Source organism: Miscanthus floridulus, chromosome 5 (assembly GCF_019320115.1).
Source record: "Miscanthus floridulus cultivar M001 chromosome 5, ASM1932011v1, whole genome shotgun sequence".
In the NCBI taxonomy this organism is placed as follows: Eukaryota; Viridiplantae; Streptophyta; class Magnoliopsida; order Poales; family Poaceae; genus Miscanthus; species Miscanthus floridulus.
This window is the reverse complement of record NC_089584.1, coordinates 94,335,342-94,348,709: the sequence shown is the minus strand read 5'-3', so window position 1 is coordinate 94,348,709 and position 13,368 is coordinate 94,335,342. Positions and strand designations below refer to the sequence as shown.

At 41.4% G+C, this 13,368-nt stretch overlaps 1 long non-coding RNA gene across 2 annotated transcripts; it reads right to left on the bottom strand.

Annotated features, from left to right (window-relative positions):
* Positions 1 to 8,268: 8,268 nt before the first annotated feature.
* Positions 8,269 to 12,424, bottom strand: LOC136452641 (uncharacterized). Of its 2 annotated transcripts, XR_010758868.1 has the most exons (4): positions 12,192 to 12,424; positions 10,575 to 10,989; positions 9,826 to 10,004; positions 8,269 to 8,906 (listed from the first exon to the last, which is right to left on the bottom strand). It is a non-coding gene; the product is annotated as an uncharacterized lncRNA (long non-coding RNA). The 2 variants fall into 2 exon arrangements; XR_010758867.1 differs by having other exon boundaries at positions 8,269 to 10,004.
* Between the last annotated feature and the right edge of the window lie 944 nt (positions 12,425 to 13,368).

The window sequence follows — 13,368 nt, the reverse complement described above, 5'->3', positions numbered from 1 at the left end:
CGATTATGGAATATTTTCTACTTTCATTATGGCCACCACCTGTGTGGTACCTTTTTTTCCTGAAGGAGTATGGAAGACTATTTTTGTCTGTAACCACTGGGTTGTATCTCACTTTCAAGTTGACATCAGTTGTGGAAAAGGTGCTATACATTTTCACTTATCTAATTTTGCTGAACTGATACCTAGCGAATGATCTGACACATAATGTACCTTTGTCAGGTTCAATCTTTTTTTGACAGAAATGCAACAAGTGAGCAGGTAGCTAGTGTATTCTTTGCTTCTTCCATTGTCAGTAAACACAAACTCTGATGATAAGTTTTGAGATTTTTATTCCTCATTCGATCTTTCAACATATATACTTTGTGTTTTGTGTTCAGGTTGTTGCTGTTGGACATTTTTTGTGTGATATGCCCATCCTTTTTTGCGATGCAAACACATTTTTTTTGTGAAGATTGCTTATCCGAATTGTAATTCTCATACCCCTTTCTCCGCCGTATATACCATTTGACCTTTTCCCATGCACTATTTTCACACATCTTTTAGTGATCTCATTACCTACATGGGCGGATCTACAGGGTATGCCGTATATGCCACGGCATACCCTACGATCGAGCCGTGCAAAGTACTAAATATAGGAGTATATATATACTGTAAACACAAACTCAGTCAATCACACATTCGTCGCAAGTATGGAGTCCCCACCTCCGCGCAAGCAGGATTTACTTGCTTGTCTGTCACCACTATCCAAGTATTCCCTATTAGTCATCGACGAGTTGAGTACTGGGTATGGAGTCTCCGGCTTTGCGACTCACTGAGATTGGGCGTCTGATCGTGCGCGGATCCGACAGACAAGTGGACGATCGCGCTTCAAATGCAGTCACGCTGAGCCCCGGCCTCGAAGGACAAGTGTCGTCGGCTGGTCAGCTGTCACGGCAGCATCGCGCCTCACATGGAGGCTGGACTGCTGGAGGCGGAGCCGTGGAGGCATGGCGTCGAGGCTAGATACTGCGAAAGGGTTTGCCATTTAATGACTGCATAATATTGCACTTGCAAGAATAATCTTGGCGTTGATTTGCCTAGCGGTCACCGTCCAAAGATTATTTAGTGAGTTGGTAAATGAACTTTAGTAAAATGCATGTGAACTATTTGTATTGTAATTTGACTTATTATATGTTAGATTTAGTAATTCTATATTGGATTGTGAGCAATTTTTATGATAGTTTACCGAATTGATAAATGGTTTTCACCGGTTTAGATATAATTTTTTTTTAATCCGGCATACCCTACATAAAAATCCTAGATCCGCCACTGATTACCTATATCTGCTTTTTCTTGGCATTGTTTTGGACCATGGCAGGTTTGAGAGGTAGGGAACATGGCTGCTGTGCAGGGCCTTGGTTAAGCCAGTAGACCTCCGGTCATTCGGTGACGGTTCAACAAGCCTCTTTCTTTCATGTATTCTAAATTTCTAATCTTAGATAGTCAAAAGAGCGGCAAGTTGGAGCGATTTTTGTGTTTGTGCTTGTGTTGCTGCTGGCAGCACCGCAAGCAGTGCGTCCCTGATACGGTGCTTGGAGAGTGTACACCAAGCTGAAGCTGAAAGTCGTACATGATATGTGTGTTGTGACTGTTCATATTTCCAACCCCTGTATATTTGCTGAGCACCTGAGGATTTATTTACCTGATCATATATACGTTCAAATTACTACATAAATAGAAATGGTGAGTATATATATACAACGGATTCGAATGTTTTTTTTATGTTTCTGTTTTTGGTTTTTTATATTTTTGCTTTTCTGCTTTTTTTTATTTAGCCATTTATTTGTTTATTTTTTAGTTTTTTTTTCATTGCCTTTTTTTTGTGGCTATCAGATTTGGATCTGACGTTGTTAAATTTGGTTGTTGTTTTTTTGTTTTGTAACAACTGTTTTTTGTTTGTTTATTTTTGGTTGATTTTTGGCTTTGAAACTACCGGTTGTTTTGAAGCCTCAAAACAACCGTTTTTTTTTGTTTGTTTGTTTTTGGATGTTTTTTTTTTTGTCTTTGAAACAACCGGTTGCCAGTAGCCTGGAAACAACCGTTTGTTCGCTAGACAGACTCTTTTTTCCCCTTTTTTTCAGAAATGAAAACACAGCACCTTGGCACCGACCCACGTTTGTGCTACGACCGTACTAGTAGAGTTTATGAGGACGTCCTAGACTACTCGTAAGTCGTAACAACTGGTAAGAATGTCATAATTCGTGGAGAAGAAACCGGGCCGCCCCCAAAACGTTTTTACAGAATGACAAACTAGCACTCGTCGATAGTTACCTATGCCAATAATCAGCCTGTTTATTTTAGCTTATTCGCTCGTATCTGGCTTATAATACACGGCTTGAACAATGTTTTTCTCTCACACCAAACCAGCCAGCAGTACTTTCAGTCATGGCTTATAAGCCAATTCAGCCGAAACGAATAGGCTGAATAATATCATGTCTTCTCTGACTCTCTATTGGAGACTGCTTGAAGTTGGCATTAGCTTCAGAACCGTGTGATAGATGCATCAGGTAGCCTGTTTGGGGGGCGTTGCTGTGAGATGGCAGGCCCAATATATTTCCGCCACCAACCAACGGTATTGACTCCTTTTGGGAGCAAATTGCGACCAGTTTAGGCCCACTATGAAAGTGTATCTGTGCATGCACACTTCTGTTTTCTTTTCCGATGTCGCAGTTTCCCGTGCTAAATGAATCTACGGCACTTTAAGAGGAGCACCTAAGTCAGAGTTACAAAATGAACACAAATCCAAAGCAGTGCAGCATTTTGATTTGGGACTCTCTCTTGTATATATAACCATAATCGGCCAAAGTCACCGCGCAAACGGACTGCTAGAATCAGAGAAAACAAATGCCTTTTAAGCTGAAGATACGGTTTGAGAAGCGAGTGGCGCATACCACGTTCACTTATGCTTCAGTGTTGACTGATGAAAACCGAGCGTAAACCACATGGTGGTTGAAATCTACAAATAGAAAAAGATCAAGCTCTGTCCAAACTGAAGCGCCGAGAACAAGCCCAGCACAGGGAGAATCCGTTCTAGTCCCAGCCCACGGGTCACATAACTGTCGCACCGGAGCATCACAAATTTGTGTTAGGGTTGCCAATGAAAAGGTGTCTTGTCCGTTTGTTCACTCGGCTTCACGGGCCTGCGGGTCACGCTCACGGTCCGTTGAGCGAGCTTGCACCCTGCAGCCGCGCCGCATTGGCATAGGTGTAAGCTTGGGTGTCCAGCCCGATTTTTTTATTTTTATATTTTATAAATTCGTTTTTTTTGCAAACATATTTGTCTAAATAAATAAATAAATAATGCAAAAACATACTACTGCCGCCAACTAAACTGGCGGAAACTACATACCACTGGTTAACACAGGCATAATATCTGTTACCGCCAAATCAATTGGCGGAAATTCTTTTTGCTGTCAGCTTATTTTTTAAAAAATCAGAACTTTTATATGTGATTTAGATGGAGATAAAATTTATAAGAAATTTGTAGAGAAAAATAATATCTACAAGTTTTTTGTTTTTTCTATTTTTTTCATTTGAGATCGTTAAGATTCCTAAAAAATGGTATAATATTCATATCTATATTTGTAGATCTAAACATCATATTGATTATTTTGGTACCAAGATGGCTTCAAATAAAAAATTTGTGAACTAAAAGGTGCTAGATTTCATCGTTAAATATAATTCTTATACAAGTTTTATCTTCACATGTGACTATATGAAAAGGTCATAATTTTATGAAGATGTGTTATGTAAGGGTGTGAATAGATTGCCTCGATTTCCTCTAGCTTCCTTTGTCCCAAAAGAGTGTTGCTATGAGGTTCGTGCCGCTTACACTTTCTTAACTTTTACTAGGTTTGTATAAAATATTAACAACATTTATATCTCCAAATAAGTTTATTATAAAAACATGTTAAGTGATTCATCTAATGTGACTAATTATGCACCTTAAATATAATATTAATATTTTCTTATATATATTTGGTTAAAATTGAAAAAAAAAGTTTAACATCTCGGAAAGTGAGAATGACACTCTTTATGTGACGGTGGGAGTATTTATGTGACGGAGGGAGTATATTTCAGAAAAATCATAACTTATTCACATAACCTCGTATAGGGATAACATTTATATAAACATTGTATATACCTAAGAGAAGTACAATTTTATAGTTCACAATATTTTCATTTGAAGCTATCTTATACCAAAATAATCAATGTAATGTTTAGATCTACAAATATAGATCTAAACTAGATCTAAACATTATATAAATTTTTATTTATCTTAACAAACTCAAATTAAAAAGTCATAAACTAGAAAGTTATAGATCTCATTTTTTTCTACAACTTTTATGGATACAATGCATCCTACAATCCTAGAGCCCTGGCGAGCGTGCTTGGATGTCTTGCCTGTATCCTGTGTCACCTTATCCAGCTAGAAGTTGAACTGTGCTATTAATTGTTTGGTTGTCTAGCTAATAAGTTAGATTTATGCGCTAGCTAGATTTTCTATTGTTTCTCCTTGCTGCCATGTGCGAGCCAAATTGACTCGTCTAGTTGTTTGGCAAGGATTTGCTCGCCGAGTTATAGGCAAGACAAGATAAGCTTGCTGGAGAACCAAACAGGCCCTATCTTTTGCGTGTGCTCGTTTTCAGGTGATGATCCGATCGTCCTCGAAGGCAAACGTAGCGATCTAGGGATTTCTTTTGCATACGTGGGACACTGCATGTCCAAGCTAGAAGGTACCCCATTGCCGCAGCGCCGGCCGCAGCTTGCAGCAGAATCAGATATCTAGCCTACAGTATCTAGGGTCTAGGCTAGGGGTCCTGCAACATTCCCATTTCCCATTGCGATCAGCTAGCTGCCAGCATGCAGTATTGCTCATCCACCGGCGTGGTGCATTTGGGGCCTCGCCAACGTCGACCGCGACCAGGGTGGCATGCCGGCACCACCACCTCTTGCTACCCCCCAAAGGATCACGTCTCAATCATACCCGACGTGATCGCCAGAGGTAGATGCCCCTGCCCCTTGGAGATGCATATGCAGTGGCAGCGGCCTGCAGGCAAATGCAGGCGACGAGGCACGCGACCAGCCTTTTTGATCTCCACCGGCCCCCCAACAAAGATTACAAGAAGCTAGCTTAGGTACGGTTTGTATGTGCGGGACAGCCCAGCCGGACAGGATATCCACACGCCGAAAATTCGCCCTGCCCGCCCTCGTCAGTCATCAGATGCAACTTTTGCATATGCGGTCATGGAACGAAGAATAATGTTCTCCAGGCTTGCCGATCGCCTTTCGGTATCGGCCGTTATTTTGCACTGAGAGCGTGTCAATCTATCAGACAGCCCTTGCTACGTCGATAGGCTAGCTAGGGTGGGTATATTTGATCACTGCTGCCGAGGGAATCTGCCCATCGGGATTGGGATGCCTTTCTTGGCGAGCGAGGGAAAGGGAGAGTTCAGCAGGCAAATATGCTGAATCCTGGAAAATAAATTGATGCAGAGACCTGAGACCACATGGATTCCCGATCCTGCGCAACTTGGCGCCAGGAATCCACAGGCTGTGCTCCCTTTGCAGATTTGGGATCCAGCTGATGCAGACCACTGTCTGCTACTGGACTTTAAATCCAAGCAATTAGGCATACCGCCTGTTTGATGCACTGGTACTAATACACAGTCTACTCGCCGAACTGGAACATACTCGCTCCGTCTCTAAATGTGTCGTTTTCGTTTTTCGAGAAACAACTTTAACTAAATATATATATATATATTACAAAATATGAATACTTATGATACATAATTAGTATTATTGAATAGATATTTAAATCTAGTCTTTTAATAAATTTATTTAGAGATAGAAATGTTGCACGTATTTCCTATAAATCGAGTTAAAGTTATCGACATGCAAATCGTGGCGACTAACATTTAGAGACGGAGAGAGTAGTAGGTTAGCTACTTAGCTGATTGATTGATTGATTGACTGAGCACATGTGCTCAAGGCATTGCTGAACTGTGTTCCAAGAAGAATGCATTGCTTTAGAACGGATTCCATCCAGAAACCTAAAGCTCAGAGGGTTGCAAATATCACAGGGAATCGTGCGTCTTTGCAGCGCTTTATATGTGCAGATTATATTCGACGCAGGCAGATCTACCTCTCCTCCCGGAGGCTCACTGGTCCATGCGTGCTTGCGCCACGACGCAACTTGGTTCCTTTGGTCCAACCCCGGCCAGCATCTACGGATGACTCCAACACTTCCACGTCGGCAGGAAGAGCTGGCTGATCATGTTCATGTGGCTGCAAAAATTATCTCCGAGTCGGCAAATCCATGCCTACATTCCATGGCCTCCGTGGCCAACCAAGGAGCAAGGTGATAAAGCATCGGTTCGTATAGTATAGGGGAGGGGGGGAAGTCAAATCCCTTTTCCAAGGAAATTGGAGATAGTGAGATCCATATATATATACACCCTTGGTCCCATTGGTGTGTAAACACACGCTTTTACCTGCCATCAACATGGAATCGGAATCCTGCGTTCTATTCAAAGACGGAATTTGAGATGCTTTCACCATCAACGCATGTCTCAAAACAAAACATAAGTTGCATTCAGATATATCTATGATTACACATTTGGATTTGGAAAATCAAATAAGATTGGAACAACATGTAGTGTTTTGGAGGAAAATCTAATTGCATCATCACACCTCCATTAAAAAAAAACTCGACCTACAAGGGTAACACTAGAGCTGGGACTTGGGCCGTGCCATTTGAGCGCGGGTCATGGCACGGTCTTTAGGCACGACCCGAAGCACAAGCACGAAAATGGCACGTACTACGACTATACAATGCAATTTTCTAGAATTTATTATACTATCGTCTAATTTTTTAATAGATTATGAAAATGAGTTAAAACTTTCATTAAAATAGTACACACAAAATATATATACTTCATATCATGAGTAGAAAAAAGAAAACTAGCAGATACATTTTAAAGGGTCCGTGTTTGGGCCGGCACGACCCAAAGGCGTGCCGGCGTACCACGGGCCGTGTTTGGGACCGGAAGAAAAGATTTACCGTGCCATATCAGCACGGCCCGACGTGCCTCCCGTGCCTAGGGAGCACGACCCAAAATGGCACGAAGCACGAGAGGGCCGTGCCGTGCCGGCCCGACCCGGCCCAAGTCCCACCTCTAGGTAAGACAGCCCCTGACACACAATGTTAGAAACATGTCAAACTAAAAATCGGTAGCCTATTGTCTAGAGACTGTGGGCTGTGGCAATGTCTAAATCAATTTAGTAATAGTGAATAGTAATTAAGAATTATGTGGACCACTCAATGTTTTCTTTAAGTCTAGTCACTTATTAATGTTCGAAAAATTAATAAGTGGCTAGACTTAAAGAAAAAACATTGAGTGGCCCACATAATTCTTGAGATTCAAAGGCCAAAGGACAAATGCAATTCTCTTTTCCAAGGTCCTGGCAGCCTATACTGGAGAAATAATTCGTTGGTCGCAGGAGCTCCGCCACCAAGAGGTTAAAGCGGTTCACTGCAAAGATCTTGCGTAAGGTGTCATCGCCGCTACCGCCTCAGCCAGATGTAGAGGCACAACCAAAGTTGCCGACTCGCAGCAGGAGGATTGCCGCTCAGGCGCTTTCACGCGTCTTGGCTTCGAAGTGGGGAGAGGTGCTGGTGATGAAGTGGATGGGCTACCTTGACGGGCAGACGAGGCCTTCCATAACGTCCAAGGACGCCTACGACAACATCTTCGTTGACCAGCTCAACCCCTCGCATGCTGAAGCAGATCTTCCCAGACCCACAAGGGGAGCGATTGAGGCGCCGCGCACGCCAGCGCGTCTGATCGCCGATGATGGCTACATAGTATGATTAGCAAGTAATAGTCCATGATCTTCTTACGCTAGGGAGGGCAGAGCCGATTGTATAACACTAACACCCCCCTCCCCTCCACACACATCCTAACCCTAGTGTGCCATGTTCGTGGCGCAGTCGTTGTAACTTCACTTTTTCTCGATCTTACTACAAAGATGCGCAAACCTTTTGCGTATTCGAGAGAAAAAATAATTCGTTGGTCCAGGTCCAGTCCATGCTTTAGCACATATTCTGCTTCTGCCCATCTCATGTGTACTGTTCAGACCAAGAGAACTTCAGGAGTACAAAAGATTTGGTAAATTTTGGGTTTCTATTCTTGAATCAGTATTGTCGTCGACCTACCTGTAATCACCTTCCAAGAACAAGGAGTGTATATATGTTACAATCAAGAATCAAAGAGTTTGAACTTTGAACATTATTAACAGGTACTGCATTCGGATCAGAGTTCCTGTTTTTCAACCGAGCTCTTATGCCTAACCAAATAGAGTTATCTGATCGGTAGCCTGTATTTTACCTGGTGTAGTTTATTAATAACGAAATAGTTTACCATATACAGGTCCACAGAATATATTTCATTCCTTCACTACTTCACATCATTCTCCTCAGTGGTGCAAACTGCAAAGCCATCTGATTTTACCATCCCATCGCTAAGATCTTTTTGCAGTTCTTCCGGAATGCTGACACCATTGCCATGGCCCCTCAGTTTGCCACCGGCCCTCAGTGTAGAGAACTGCATGCCGTAGTACAGGGCCAGCTACTGAGCTACAGATGGAAATTGAGTGCATGCGTCCAGCTATCACCCACACCCACTACTTCGAACCCACGATAATGGTCACCACCATATATACCCTGTGATTTGAAGAGATAAAAGGTTCCTGGATTGCGATGGTAGCTCCGATGCCTTAATTTGAGAATAATCTCCTTTCATATGTATTTTCATTGTAGTCTGCATGTTTCTCCCTTTTTTTGAGGAAAAAATGACGGTAGAAATCTGACCTAGAAAATTAAGATCAATCCTTTTTCCCACTAATATTTGAATAACAGAAAATTGTTAAAAAATATGTTTTTTTTGTTGCACTGCTTAGTTGTGTACACCTTGTTTTTATATAAAAAAGCTAGCAAATTCCAACTATATGACACAAGGCCTCTATGCACTAAAAAGTAAGTGACAATCTTTCTGTGTGTTAGCTAAAAATGAAATGGCAAGCATCAGGGGCTCATATAAGTCCAGTGATGCATTGATACATACTTCATCCGTTCCAAATTATAAGTAGCTTTGACTTTTTTGGTACATCGAATTTGCTATGTATCTAGACATAAGTATGTTGGAACAGAGGTAGTAGTAGTACGTTGGTAGCCTATATTTTTCATGACACTTTTATGTAATAATGCCTTCACGATATTTTTTGTTTGCATGGCAATTTGTTTATGCCACTCACAAAAAAATACAACACCCTCACGAAATCTCAGTTCTCTGGCTTATGGTGTGACCCTTGTACAAAGTGCCAATTATATTCACAATTTTTTTTGACATAATCACGACTTATACATTGTTAGACATGTTCTACATGTAATGTAACTTTACCAATTTTCCAATAACCTCTTAGTCAAGAGAAGAAAAATGCATCCCATGCTCATCTCACTTTGAACTTTTATATTTAATTCAAATATTATTTTAAAGAAACCATTTTCAACTGCTATTAGGTTATGAACTAGTCCTAACGTGATCCAATAGCATTTCTGCTGTAAAGAAAATAACATCTCAACTGCATTTGGTTAAACCTACACCAAATTATGTGTGCAGTTCAAACTAAAGCAGACATGTCATATACTCATATCTGAATATCTTACTATTGAGAATGTAACGCAATGCCTGAAGATTTGAAAAACAAATAGGGTCATCAATTTACCTATATACGCAGAACAGAAGATATTGGGATTCCCCTTTCCATGATGCCCACGTGCACACACTACTCTTGTTGTGGATCCTGAGTTCAAAACATGAGAATCTGTAGCCTTTCAAGCTTTGAGCCTCTGGCAATGTGAACAGCAGTTCACGCTCGCCAAGTGCCTATAAATAGTAGCCACCCTAGCAACAGTGAGATCAAAACATCAGAGCTTGCAAGAGCTAAAGACTTCAGGTCCAGCTATCCAACAAGAGTCTACACATAAAACATCAGCACTAGTTCTGTTTCTGAGAAAGGCAATCCAAACCAAAGATGTCTGGGTCCAGGAGCTCTTCCCGCAACGTTAACATTGATTCCAACTGGAGCAAAAGGGAGAACAAGCTGTTCGAGGAGGCCCTAGCCTGCTATGGCGAGGGCACACCTGACCGCTGGCACAAGGTGGCCCGTGCCATGGGTGGCATCAAGACAGCTGATGAAGTTCGCCGCCATTATGAGATCCTTAATGACGATGTCATGCTCATTGAATCCGGCGGAGTTCCATTCCCCAACTACAACACACAGGGAGCTTGGAACTCAGGTAACAAAAGGAAACTTCAGCCATTCAAACCATGCCCTAGATTGGTAACACTGTTATAGAAAACCGATCATTTCTTTACTGTTCCTTTTTGAAAGAAATTTCCTTTAGTGTTCTGCTCATTAGGTTGAATGCAACATTAGAGTCCTTGCAATATTAAAGAAACTAAATGACTTACCCATAACGACAACACATATTTAAGATTCAGTCAGGCCATTATGCATGCAGTATCCTCCAATCTTGGTCTGTGACCAAGCTGGTTTGCAGTTTGTACACAGCCCCCAGGAATTGGCTCTGTAGCTTGTTCCAACTGTTGGGTACCTAGAGTCACATTGTCACTTAATCACGTGAGATTTTAACCCTAACCAAATAATCTGTCCGTACCCAAAAAAGTTAAGATCTTGTACTCTAACCCTTATACTTCAGTTCCAGACTTCTGGGTTTGTAGCCGACATGCACTTTAGTATCTCCTTTTCAGTAGTACTTATTGCAAAAAGGAACTTGTTCCACTTCTATGTGTCTTTTGCAAAAGGCAACATGCTCTCTTGAAAGTTGAAACAGAGCAGGACCATTCGTACCCCTTGAGGAGGCAGCTGTAAATATACATAAATTTGAATATCATAGTTAAGTAGACAATTGACAAGCCGCCTGTTACAAAACTAGCAGGCATGCATATACACAAAGCTAGTACAAAATAAAAGGAGAGCCGTGCTTCAGTGCTATTCAGATCCAAATGCAACATAAATGATTTCTTATTAAAGTACACTGCAAGTATGGTCACTGTTCAGATAAACTTATGGAGTACGGCTTTACTTTTTTTTTCAGGAGTGAAGGATGTGAAGAACCACCAGACAAGAACTACTGCTACATGAACTAGATATCTTAGCTATTGAAGGAAATGTGCTGATATGTTGTTGTATTAAGAAGTTTATGATTGCTCGGGTAAGAAATAAAAGGAGCTGGAGAATATAGATAAGTGTGTTATGTGTAAATAGCTATAGGTTGAGAGCAAATCATCAGCTATATGCTGTAGAAACCAGGGAACCCTATCTGCTCATAGCTAGTGTGTGCTGTGAAGTTATGGTCCCCTATGAATGAATGCTTGTACAGTAAAGAGTGATGTAAAACTCTTGTACCAGTTTGCTAATTATAAAGTTGTGCTTGGTGAAAACTTGAAAGTAATCATGCTCCTCTTGTGAGGCATAAGATGCCAACATTTTGCAATTTAAATGCATTCATTCTTCCTTCCTGCAGAAAATGCGTGCAACACAGGTGTCTAACTCAAGCAGGTCAGTGGTAGCTAGTGATAAATCCCAATTCTCAACCTATTCTTAATAGTGTTATAGTACACTAGTGCAATTTATTATAAAGCCTGAATCGTATACATCTCACCCCATTAACCCATTGAAGTTTAAAGTCGAACCACGAGCACAGCACCCTGAATGAATTCAGATACAAGAATCTAGAACTGGTTCGAAGAGTACGCCAGCAGGCAGCAGCCACGGAAATACAATGCCTTATCCCCAGTTCCTCACTACGTATCCATATGCACAGCCCCAACAAAATTAACAACATTGGGAACATCTATGATATATAGATAGTGAGATTCGAATCTACTAACAGGCACAAGGTTTCGTTCTTCAAGCATTTCCTAGAACGCTATCGGGGCATTACTTTCTAAACCGCCATCTATCAACACGCACGGGCTTAGAAGTCAGAACGGCATATAGAAACACAAGCATCGCTAGTCTGGTTGGCTTGCATACGCTATGAACAACGACCCACAGGCACTTACCTAGGTAGCTTGGCCGCGTCGCTGATGGTGGCGGCGCTGCGCTTGATCGCGGTCCCCAGTCCCCACGCATTTGCAAGGTGCGGGCCAGGCGGCGCGACCTGGCCTCGGGGCCTCCTGCCACAATTCGCAGAGGTGCTATCTCGTGTAGGGCCAGCGGCGAGGTCGCCGGTCGGCCCCGGCAGCCTTCATTCACCCTAGCGATTGAACTCGGCGTCGGTCAGTGGGCTCGCCACGACCAGTTCGGGAAGACGAGTGTTCGGGCACGGACGTGTGTCGAATTAGAGGGTGAGGGTGTCGAACGGGGTAAGGGCCGTAGGGCCGGGCCTTCGAATGGTGTACAGGGCCGAACGACATTGGGCCTGTTTGGTTCGTGGATGAACTCAGCCTGGCTCGCATTGCCGATCAAAACTTCGAGGAAAAAGTGTCTTCCTTAATTTTCGCGAAAGCCCATTTTTCCTTTTTGAACTTTAAATCGGGCAAAACACATCTCTTAACTTTTAAAACCGTTCATCTTACCTCCCTGGCCATGTTATAAGCAGTTTTGAAGGCGGGTTTATCTTTATCTTTATCTTTTTTTATTTATTTCGGTTGAATCTTTGAAAAATTATAGTAAATCACAGAAAATCATAAAATGGAAATCCAATTTTGTTGGACTCCACATGAGTATATATACACAATGAAAATATAATATGGTGCGCTTTAGTATAAAGTTTTTACTGTGGCTTTAGATCTATGTTTTTTTAATTAACTAGAATAATTCATAGCTGCAGTTTCTATAGTCCAATTGTGAGAAAATTTTTATGGTGGGCTAATTATTGTGTGATTGAATTGTAGTAAAAATTCCATACTCATTGGATCATGTATAGCTTAGTTATAGATTTATTTGTATTTAACAAGCATAAACCTAAATAAAATCTATAACTAAGTTATACATGATCCAATGAGTATGAAATTTTTACTACAGTTTAAGCATACAATAATTAGCTCACCATAAAATTTTCACCACAATTAGATCATAGAAACTGCGCTATGAATTATTCCAGTTAATTATAGAAAAGTATAGATCTAAAGCCACAGCAAAACTTTATAGTAAAGCATACCATATTATATATTCACCGTGTAGATCTACTTATTTGGAGTCAAACAAAATTAGATTTTATATTTTATGATTTTTCTG